The sequence below is a fragment of the Belonocnema kinseyi genome, chromosome 3 (assembly GCF_010883055.1).
Source record: "Belonocnema kinseyi isolate 2016_QV_RU_SX_M_011 chromosome 3, B_treatae_v1, whole genome shotgun sequence".
Lineage (NCBI taxonomy): Eukaryota > Metazoa > Arthropoda > Insecta > Hymenoptera > Cynipidae > Belonocnema > Belonocnema kinseyi.
Genome location: NC_046659.1, coordinates 11139475 through 11151334, shown reverse-complemented (window position 1 = coordinate 11151334; position 11860 = coordinate 11139475). Strand labels below are relative to the sequence as shown.

The 11860-nt window shown below is 37.5% G+C and overlaps 1 protein-coding gene and 1 long non-coding RNA gene across 2 annotated transcripts in view; both read right to left on the bottom strand.

Moving 5' to 3' along the window:
• LOC117169647 (ragulator complex protein LAMTOR1) overlaps positions 1-11860 on the bottom strand; it is a 134355-nt gene that overhangs the window by 4158 nt on the left and 118337 nt on the right. The gene's annotated exons all lie outside the window — the stretch shown is intronic.
• On the bottom strand, positions 5493-6290 carry LOC117169648. The gene is made up of 3 exons (XR_004466695.1): positions 6140-6290; positions 5806-6053; positions 5493-5653 (listed from the first exon to the last, which is right to left on the bottom strand). It is a non-coding gene; the product is annotated as an uncharacterized LOC117169648 (long non-coding RNA).

Sequence of the window (11860 nt, the reverse complement as noted above, 5' to 3'; positions counted from 1 at the left end):
CTTTTCAAAAGATGACATTCTCTTCGCAAAAAAACGGTCTCTGGTAAAACCTCTCATATGTGTTACCTCCAACGGCTATATTGTAGACGTTTTTGGCCCTTATCCTGCTACTCAAAATGACGCAACAATTATGGCTGAAATATTGCAAAAAGAAATACAAGTGCGTCAGAAGTTTCATACTGGGGACATATTTCTTCTCGACAGGGGGTTTCGCGATGTTAAGGCACACCTCGAGAAACAAGGTTTTATTGTGAAAATGCCTGAGTCGATGCCTGAAGGAGAAACTCAGCTTGGTTGGTTCAATGGTAATAAATTGCGATTTCGATTTTCTATAGAAGTTTTTAATGGCCATATGAAAACGTGTTTTCGGTACTTTAACAATGTATTCCTGAATCGATCCATATCACATTTAGTGGATTATTTCCGGATTGCTGCATCATTGTACAATGCTTACAACCAGCGTTTAACATCGGACGAGGGCAATGAACAATAAATAAATCAAATCTTCGTCAGAATGAATACTAGAAAAAACTGCCCTAACAATCTGTGTGATATTATCAAAGCCGAGAACTTGAATCGGCGATCTATGAACTTCGTTCTCCTTGATGCAGCAAAATTGGAAGGGCTTCCTAGACTTTCTGAACAAAATTTGTATATTTTTGCCCTTAGAAGATATCAAATAAAACAAGCAAGATCGTATTACGCTGAACATCTCCATAGTAACGGTAAATATATAATCGAAGTAATTAAAAACACCGATGGGCCCTTTCTTCCAGATACAATATTAATATTAAAGATTTATTGTTTGTTCGTTTTCGAATTCAGCCTCGACATAAAAATAATACACGCTACTATGTCCATGTTCTTGCAAAAAAGATTGGAGGTGTTGACTCTATCAAAGAATACTATTGCTCATGTAAGAGCGGAGCCCGAACCGTTGTATGTTGTGCGCACGTCATGACCATTCTATGGTATTTAGGATATGGCCATACAATTAAAAATGTTGTACTTCCAGGGAAAACATTGAACGAATTTTTTCGTAGCATTGAGAGCTCTGATGATGAAAATAATGATTAGGCACAATTATTCAATATATTGGGTTGGGAAAAAATAATTTCGGGTCACCACATAAAATACAACCCCGAACACAATAAAATAAAACGATTTTTTTAGCCCTTTAAGTTAGAATATTTAAAAAATATCATGTGATAGAGCAATTTTAAGGTCACATTCGGATTTAAGGAACCAAATTCCTTCGGCAATACCTAGATTTGTGCTTATAACTAAATCTTGTATACCTGTACTTCAAAAATGCGTGTTTTCTTACATTAGAAGGCTGTAGCTCACTACTGACACGTTCTAAAACGTCGGTCCTATGGAAAAAATTTCTTGTGTTAAGGAGAAGAATACGTCTATATATTTTAAAGCTGCACGCGGGGGGCCCAAAAATGTCATTGTTCTTTAAATCAATCAATAAATAATTCATACTTTAAATTATCCTGACAAATCGAACACTTTTATCATATTTAAACTTTAAGCTCATGGTTAGATGAAAGATATCCACAAAATAAATTAAGCTTTTGTGTCAAAATTGACTTGAAATTAAAATGAGTTGAGAACGAGATCATCAGTGGGATGAGACATGTAGCTGCCTAGACATATAAGGTACTACAAATTAAAAAACAAAAAATCTAAGGGAGAAGATGTGTCTGAAATTCTCCGAACGTGTGGTAAGTTAAAAGGCCGTGGAATATGAATGCAGGAGAACCTAGCAGAAAGAGAGAGACTTAATAATACCTAAAGAAAATCTATCACATTTTAATATTTTTGAGTATCCTGTATACTATATCACTACGTCTCGTTCCATAATTCTAAAGCGCATTGACGTTCGTTCGAAGGAGCGCATCTGCTCTTTCGTAGTTTCTTTCGAACAAATTCGTTATAATCAGAGTTCAAGCACGAAAGACCTTTCACCAGAGAGAGTTTGAGCCGTGATCTTTCAAACAACTTTAAGGCAAAAGCTTGATAGCACTCACGATACTAGTCTGTGAACGTCAATTTCTCGAGAGCGTCTTGTCTGATCATTCAATCCATTGAGAACATACTGCGTGAGCGCAAGCAGATCATCGTACAGAAATGTCAAAGGATTACTGGACTAAAATTCTTTCAAAAAACGTTCAAACTGAACAGTTACCCAGTCGAAGGCCAGTTGATCCCGTTTTGCCTTTTCTACGCTATCTTGGAAACAAAAAACCTGACAATTCCCAGAAAGTCATTCAAGAACTTCTTCCTGCTTATAAAGCTCTCAAATTCAACATGGCTCTTCAAATTCATTTTTTGGGCTCACACTTAGATTTCTTCACTGAAAATCTTGGTGCTGTATCAGATGAACATGGTGAAAGGTTTCACCAAGACCTGCTGCATATGGAGAGACGCTACAATGGAAAAAGGTCTGAAGGAATGCTTGCTGATTTTTGTTGGTCAATTAGACATGAAACTCCAATTGATCATATGTAAAGGAAAAAAACTACAAAGTAGATGAAATTATATTATTAAATAGACATGCTAACGTTTATTCTGCTTAAACTGTTGCACTTTATTACCTGTTTGTAAATATTATTATCATTATAACATTATAAGTATTTGATTTCAACTTATTTGTTTAAAAATAGCATTCAAAGAAAAAGAATAAACATTACATGAAAATTATATGTGTTACATATTTTCTTTTGTTGAATTTCTATTTGGAAGCACTAAATATTATATTTTCATCCATCAAAATACGAAGGAGAGAAAAAAAATATTTTTTGGAGACCAGTGTAATCATTACTAAATGTACAGAAATCTTACATCCGTCATCTTCTTACTTGTATGGAATGCAGTATCCACCTAGTATCCCTTCCATATCATGCAAAAAAAAACAGCAAGAAAAACATTTAACTTGTTGAAATTCGGATTTTACGTTAAATTTCCCATTAGAGTGTCACGGAGTAATTGCAATTGCTTTTTTCAGCGTTAAAACTTTTTAAAAAATGGCATAACTTCTGCTAAAGTCGGCTTCAAGCGCATCCATAGTCTCTGAAGTAGTATGCTGTTACTGAAAGAAGATGCGCTTGACGTCGCCTTCAGCCTATGTTAATGACAGGTATTGTATTTATTTTCTTTTGTGACGCTGCAAAAAAACTATTCCAATTACTCCGTGAGATTCTAATGGCAAATTCATTGTGTCCGCCAGGGTGACATTTTTGTTTTAAATTCATAAAGAAAAGTTCTAGTACTATGATAAAAATTGAATAATTTTATTTCAGTATATTTTACTGACAAAAAATCAATACCATAAGTCAAACATGTGATGCAGTTTAACTCAAAACTTAATGAAAGAGACGCTAAGCAATAATCTGCTCAATTTATTCTGTCAGATTGATATTTGCTCGAGTCGTGCGACATGTCTTAATGCAGGGGAATCTATGAAGCATTTGTTGATTGTGAATATATAATTTAAGATTAATTGAAATAATTTGTAATGTCCTATCAAAGAAATGTTAATAGATTGATAATTAATAAATTTAAGTATTTTGGGTGAATTTAAACACGGTCTATATTGTAACACAGTCACAATTTTTAATACATCATCTACATCGTTTGGAAAACAATAAGACATAAAATTGTAAAGTGGTGACTTTCTAATTTTTTTAGACAAATTCTAGATTCACATAAAATGTGAATATCTGAGAAAATACATGCCAGAAATTGAAATTAACCTTTAAAAATAGTATGAAAATGAGGCCAAATGTTATATCTGTGGTTAGTTCTATTTTAAGAAATTATTTGATTCACACGTTCATCCTTAAATTGAAACGATCAATTATGTAGTCCTAAAAAATGTGGCCTGGTGTTATTTTTCATCAACAACTTTACCACTTTTAGAAGTTGGAAAGGGAGTTAAAAAGTCATATTTTCTACCAAAAATTCAAATGTTTTCTTGAAAATTCATTTTTTTAGTTGAAGATTCATCTCTTTGATTAAAAATGTAATTATTTTTAATAAAAATTCGTTTCATATTCGGTTCAAAATAAATTTCTTGAACTGACAATGAAACTATTCAATTTTTGGTTTAAAAAACAGCTTTTTCAATTAGAAATTTCATTATTTGGTTAACAATTTATCTTTTTTATTTACAAATTCAAGTTTTTGGTAGAAAATTCATTTATTTTGTTTGAAAATTCGTTTTTCTTGTTAATAATCTTATTTACTTGGTTGAAATGTATTCTTCTTCTTTATTCATAATGTGTCCCCTAAGGGTTTACATGACTTCGCTTCCTTACAATCTTTCCGTTTATACCTATATTTTTTTTGCAATCTTATCCTTTCTATATATACAATTACTTACAACTATTTACATAAAGTCTTATATCTAGTTCCTAATTTCTATTTGCTGCGATAGCGCAATTTAGGACTTATTAGCAAGCGAGTGACTGAGCGAACGAAAGCGAGAGTGCAAGCGAGAGAGAGAGCATGAGAACGCAAACACATCTTAGTCTACTTAATTTTTACTTCACCGTTACTTACAATTTTTACGCTTCTAATCTAAGCGACTTCCGTTTCCTTTTTCTTTCACTTTTGTATACCTCCATTTACCTTTTTCACGTGCATTCTTTCATTCTCCCTCATTTGCTCCTCTAGCACCCTCCAACTCCTTCATTCATTCTTCTCCTAATCCATCTTCCCCTAGAATCTTAACCACATTTTCTTGCCAGCTTCCTTTATCTTCCATTTCTCTCCTACACCCTTCCCATACATGCTCCCATGTTTCCTTTTCCCATTCACATATTCTACACTTTCTGTTCTCTTCTTTTTCGCAGTACATCCCCTCCCTTACCTCGTTTCCCAGTCTAAATCTTGCTATTCTGGTCCACCTTCTCTCTATCCCTTTTCTAAATACTTTGGCACCCCTTCCTTTTTTATCATCTTATACCATTCACTCGCCCCACATCTTTCTATTAATTGCCTTTCCCTCTCCCTTTTTTTCAATTCTTCATAGTTTACTCCAGTCCCGTCTTCTATTTCTCTATTATTAGAGAACTCCCTCCTTTCTTCTTCCCATCTCGATAATTCAATCGCCCTCCCTCTCCTCTCTGCTACCTCCATCAAACACTTTCTCGCCAACTCCCCTCCCTTTCCCTCCCTCAGCTTTGTCTCAAATTTCCATGCCCTCTTTCCCGCTCTAATACTTAACTTATCCCTTTACGCTTCTTCTCCACCATATATCCTGGCGTCCTCTAGTCTGCACCTAGTGTCCACCTTATATATCTTTCTTGTAAACTCTCAATATCTTTCCTTTCTTTCCATCCTCATATCTCTGCTCCATAATCTAATACCGGCCATACCAGCGTATCAAATAACCACATTCTCCTTCTCCAATTTTTTTTAAACCTTCTTTTTCGTATTCCCCATATCTGTTTCATTACCCCTGCTGCTTTTGTTTATCCTTTCTCTTATATGAGCTGTATGATCTCCATTCGTTTGCAAGATATATCCCAAATATTTATACTCTTTGACTTCTTCTTACTTTATTCCTTTCCATCTAACTGCCCATTGAAATGTATTCTTCTTTTCCTTCTTGGTCGGTCATTTGAATGAAAGTTGAACTATGCTGTAAGTAAAATTTGTTTATTCAGGATTCATATTTACAATTAAAAACTGAACTATCTATGCAGAAATTTCGGAATAGCCCTAGTCAGTTTTAATTTATAAAAATATTATTTAATACAAAAGTAAACAATTAAGAATATTAAAATTGATTACCAAAATATTTCAAAACAATTATCATTTTTCAGAGATTTTGAAAGTCTTTGTCATCTTTCGCCTCAATAAATATACTTGTAACGTATTTAATAATAAACTGTATATAAATATTTTTGAAAAAAGTCAAACGTGTCAGTGGTTCACTTTAATCTTTCTGTTTCCATCCCAATCTTTCGCGTTGCTCAACACTGAACCGATGTATACCAGTGTATCTTCCTCATATATTTTGTATCGTTCAGAAATCAAATCTGCAAAGAATTTTTTATAAATTAATTCTAAAAGTAAAATATTATTAACAGTGATAAAATTAAATACGTATTTAAAATTTCCTTACCCGTGATACGTGAACACAGGTGGCACTCTTTGAAAAGTTCTTTCGTTGGACCGTTTTCATTGCCATAAACTGCATCGCAAGATCTCTCGACAAATATTTCTTTATCATCGAGCTAACAGACTTTCTGATTATCGTAGAGTAAGCGCAATGAGACCTTCTGTAAATATTTGTATAAAGAACACTAAAACTAGTGGTATATGAAAAATTTGCATGCAATGTAACAATAATTGGATTCTAAAAAGGAAAACTTCCAAAAACCTTTTGCAACATTCTTCGTCAGTTTTTATTTTATTATCAAACTCTTTAAATGCTTCCAGCGTTTAAAACGGCACATTAAAATTGTATTAAGCCTCAAATGATTTCTCGTCACCATAAGTTACATGAGCTAAAGATTCGAACGTTATTACAGTAATTTGGGTACATCTTAATCATGTTTGTTGAAATTTTAACGATTTGGTAAAAATGCAACAATTTGTTTAAAAAATCATATTTTTTGTTTAAAAGTCGTCTTTTTTGTAGATAATTAATCTTTTTGTTGAAAATGCAACGATTTGGTAGAAAATTATCTTTTTTTGCTGGAATGAGCACGTGATGACACTAATTCATTGTGTTACTGTGGACTCTGTGGGGGTGCGCAATTCAAATTGATTATTGCTCACTATCACAGAACCAACGCCTTATACGTATGCTGAACCGTGACCGAGGCCGTTGACGTTCCTATGCGAACTTCATAGGGTCCAACGAGAGGGGGAGAGAAAAGAGCGGTGAACAGAGACTTCGTTAATTACGCCACGCACCGGCTGGAAAATCGTAACGATACTCACCTCCTTCCTCGCCTACGAACTCATGCCACCTCTTGTCACTCATGCTCGCCGGATACTCTCAGCGATCCGCAAGGCCACTAAATGGTAATTAACAATGTCAATTGTTAATAAATATTGAAAATCCATAAGAATAAAATTAATTACTTTCGGTTAGCCACCGAAATTTCAAAATTTCAAATCACATAATGAAAATAAAAATTCCAAAAATATTGGTAATACTGACAGTAACTTCACCCATTCCTTCTCAAAATCAATTAGCCTAATATTTTTATCAAGAACCAATTTGATTTCGAAACTCACTAAAATACAAGAAGAGCCTACCATTTAAAAATTCTAAATCAGACGAATAATTACTGGAATTCTGATTCAAACAATTATTCAGATCTTTTTACCTTAGTGACTTAGCAACACTACACGTGCTTGACAGGAAATCTTAGTTGCACAAATTTTGGAAATTCAGCAACTGAATATTTTCATGTGATCTAATTGATTTTGAATAAAGTTTAACTAATCTGCCTCTGATTCAGAATCAAAGAAAATTCTCCGGCTTTTATTTATTCAATAATAATCAAGGAAAATTCTCTTATTAGAATAAATTTCGTCTGAGGATTAAAGAGGGAGATTATTTTAGCTTTTATTATTTTCCAACATGAGTAGCAAATAAAATGGATGACTCAAAACGGAAAAAAAGTTTAAACCTAGGGGAGGGAGACTGGTAAAAGGGCGCTAAGAACTGCTCAAACAGCAATTACTAGCAGAGAGTTTCCTGGCTGACAAATTACTTTTCCACGAAGTAAAGGAAGTAGTCCAAACCACAGGGGAAATAATTAGCATCCCCGTGAACATATGGTTCGTAGATCCCCCACCTCCGAAAGAAGAAGATATCTTCACAGAGATCGAGAGCCCCTGCGATTTCGATTGTTTATTTAACACTTTCCTGGATAACGCCCAACAAAAGTTAGATCGCAAGAAATTGCGGACGAACGAATCAAACTCGAAGGCTTCAGAGTTAGAACATCAATAAAAAAAATAAATAAAAAAAGGTGGTTCGTCAGGTTCTCTAAGGATTAGAAGATTTGATACAATCGAATTCTTGGGACCTCTCTTGACTACCGGGTAGGGATAGGAGAGAGATAGAGAATAACGAGGGATTGCGGACTTAAAGACAAATGACAATATTTCTTTAAAAGAAAGAGAAAATTTAGAACCAATTGATTGGAAATCGAAAGTTGCGCACCAATCTTATTAAAGTGCATGACGAACCCAGTGGGTGTTACAAATGTCTTGCGCACAAAAGGTCACACTAAGAGCTCTCCAAAGGTAGCCTATATGTAGTGCGATCAGATTGTACCTTTCTTTCCATAAAACTTGAAATTCGACATAACGTACTTTCGACCCTATTTCTTTTTTTTTCAAGACACTTACAATAGGTAAGAGGAGAGGTCCAATGGGTTACTAATTAAAAGATAAATGCAGGCTCGCTCTCCCTATTTTCCGATAATATTAGAAATTGTTTTTAAATCCTTGTACGCTAAGAAAGTTATTTTCGTGAATTAAGGTAAGAAAACGAAAACGGGTTACCTAAAATTAACTGAAGACCGTCTCACCGACTATTTTACGTGAACCCAGTTCGAAGCTAGAAGGTAAACAATGCCGAACGGTGGCGCCAGGTCGAGCGCAGATTCAAATAAAACTGCCCGCCATCTCAGCGGTATAAGTCCAAATATATCAAGTAAAAATACCGGAGCCCCAACAATGGACATGAGTAAGGCGATAACATCTGCACTGGAGGGGATGACCCTGCAGCAATGCACCTTCCATATCCCTACTTTTGACGGCAAAAATCCTCCTCTAAAGGACTTTATTTAGGATGTGGCAAACGGGTCGGTCTACGTGAACGAAGCCTCCGAACCGTCCTTTGTAAAAATAGTCCTTAGCAAGCTGAAAGGAATTGCTAGAGAACGCGTGCGAGATAAAACCTTCAATAAAGTCCAAGACTTGATTAACCACTTAAAGAAACGATTCGCACCCACAAAGAAGTACCAATCGTACTTCGAATCGATAGTGAATCGGGGAATAAAGTAAACAGAAATCGTTAGCGACTATTATGATCGCACCTTAGGATTACTTAGTGGAGCAAAGCATTCCTTAGACGAGAAATACACGTCACTAACGGATAATATAACAATGATGATGAAACCGGGAACCGACTGCGCTTTAGACGCCTACATCAGAGGACTCCCCCAATGAAATGGCTACTTTCGTGGATACCCGCAACCTCAAAGATTTGCATGAGGCATACGAGCACGCGTTACATGTCGAGGAGAGGCAACGATATGCCGATAAAGCAAAGACAACTTCGGTCTCTACCTACCATTTATCGCAATATGAGGAAACAAGTCCAAAGCGTGCAAGATCACCTAATCCCTACTCAAGACAAATTGACGGGATTCAAAAACAAAGGCGAATGGAGAGGATAAATAGTGCGACAAACGCCTCGCACAGCAGTCCAACTCTACCAACTCAATAGCCCTTTTACACCCCAACTCATCCAGCCTACAACCCTCCATATCCCCTTGCTTACCTTTTTCAAAATCCATTCCGTCCAGGCTACGGTTATCCCTATCCACTAACATACCCCCCCCCCCCCCTTCGAACTTATCCTCATGATAACACAAAAGGAGCAGTAGATATTAGCGGACAGGCTCCAGGCTCTTCGAAATTATCCAGGCCCATCTCACCGAAGCCTTCTTTAAACTACAAGCAGACCCGCCGTATGGACGCAACAGCGAGTTCTCAGAGCTAGTCGAGAATTAAAGAAGACTCACAAATTGTTGGACTAACTTCTCCAGAGCTTAGGTACTCGGAAACTCATTTTCTGGTAGACCCAGGGTCCGATGTTAACCTAATAAAACTTAGAGCTTTACAAGATATGCTAATCATAGGAGATGATCCTATTAGAGTCTCTGGAATCACGACTGATTTAGTCGAAACGCTTGGCATAGTGCGACTCACCATTCTTGGCGAGTCAGTTGAGTTCCACGTCGTAGAAAACACCTTTCTCATATCGGCTGATGGCATTATAGGCCGCCCATACCTAAGGGAGGAACAAGCGCAAGTATCGTTTCGACACAACAACCATTGTTGTGATATCCGACCTCATAAAGTCCATACCATTTATTGACCTTGAATCAATAGAAGCCAAGAGAGACTTTAGGAAGGAAATTAAGCCTTTCGATCGAATACTAAAAATCGGAGTACGAACAAAACAACCAGTCGAAATACCGCTAGTCAATCAAAGCCACCGAACGCGTCCTCGGGTTGCGGATAGAGGGTCCCTGTACCAAGGGTTTCTGCTGAATATGGTTACAAAAATAAATAGGCAGTCGCGGACAATTGTCCAGGGGTGGTCCCGAAGGAATTAACCCCCAAGCGGAGGTGTGAAAACCGTGCCGAAAGCCGAATGGCACCTGGGTGAGGTGTCTAGAACGGTGACTGGGATAGCGGGCGACCTCTCAGAGTACGTAGCCTTATCCTTGCATGCGGGGCTCTACAAGGATGGACGAACCCCTTTCCCTAGCTTCATGTGGGAACAACAATGACAACACCAAACATAGTGGTAGTAAGTGTGGTTCAAAACAACAGAACGCGCAGGGCTCCCGACAATGGATCGGCCAACAATGCCGACCAATCTAGAGCTGGGGAAGCCAATGAAAATGGATTCAATGCGATGGATCAGCGGGATCACGTGACCTTTGTTTGGACGGAGCGACTGAATCACGACTTGCTACAGGGCTACGATGCGAGTGTGGCCCCTGAAAGAGGTTACATGGCACGGCTGCATGCTCTGTGGTGCGAGAAACACCCGGAGCTATCGCACTTTTCGCAGCAACGTCTGCGAAACCATGGTGAACTACTACGAAAAAGGGGCTATGTAACCGGAACGCCTACTCTACCACAGAGAAACATCAACACCAAGGTTTCTCTCAAACCTAAAGACCTGGCTGAAATGGATGACGAGCTTCGTGGACATTTTTCCGGAGAATCTGTTTTCTTCAACCCATCAGCATTTAGCCCGTATTTTCACCTCATATTTGAAGTCGGAAGAACCGATTCCGGAGTCGTTGGTGGAAGAGGGCACAATACTCTTGCCGAAAATAGGCAACTTAGCTGACCCGAAGAATTACAGGTCAATAACTTGTCTGAACACACTTTATAAGATACTCACAGCTATCCAAAATGATAGGATTGTTCGGACAATTGAACCTGTGTGGGAAGAAATGTACGAACCAGGCTCAAAGAAAAGCGTAGCCGGATATCGGGAGAACCTGCTCATCGATAGATGTGTCTGCAAAGATGCAGCATTCTACCAGCTTAACCTATCGATGGCCTGGATTGAATATCGGAAAGCTTTCGATTCGACCTCCCATAGACTTATCATCTGTCTTTTAGAAAGCTTAAAGGTTAATCCGCAAATGGTTAGGTGCATAGAGAGATTGATGCCGCTTTGGAAAAACAGATTTACTATCTTATCTGGAAAAAATCGTGTGACAACTAACAAGGTCATCTTTCCGAGAGGTGTCTTTTGCGAGGAAAACTTAATGGCATCCCTGAAGATCCTGAGCTCGTTGATAGAAGTGCTATACGACACCTTTGCGCTGGAGAGACTTATACATACCTGGGCGTGCCAAAGAGCCGCATTCAGGATGTGACATCTATAAAGGATACTCTCCGAAGCAGATACAAACGTCTCATCCAACAGATTTGGTCTCCCGAACAGTCAGCGAGGAACAAGGTATCTGCAACGAACATGCTTGCCGTCCCGGTACTACTCTATTCATTCGGAGTAGTTCCATGGACGAAGAACGAGCTCAGATCCCTTGATATCGGGACAAGA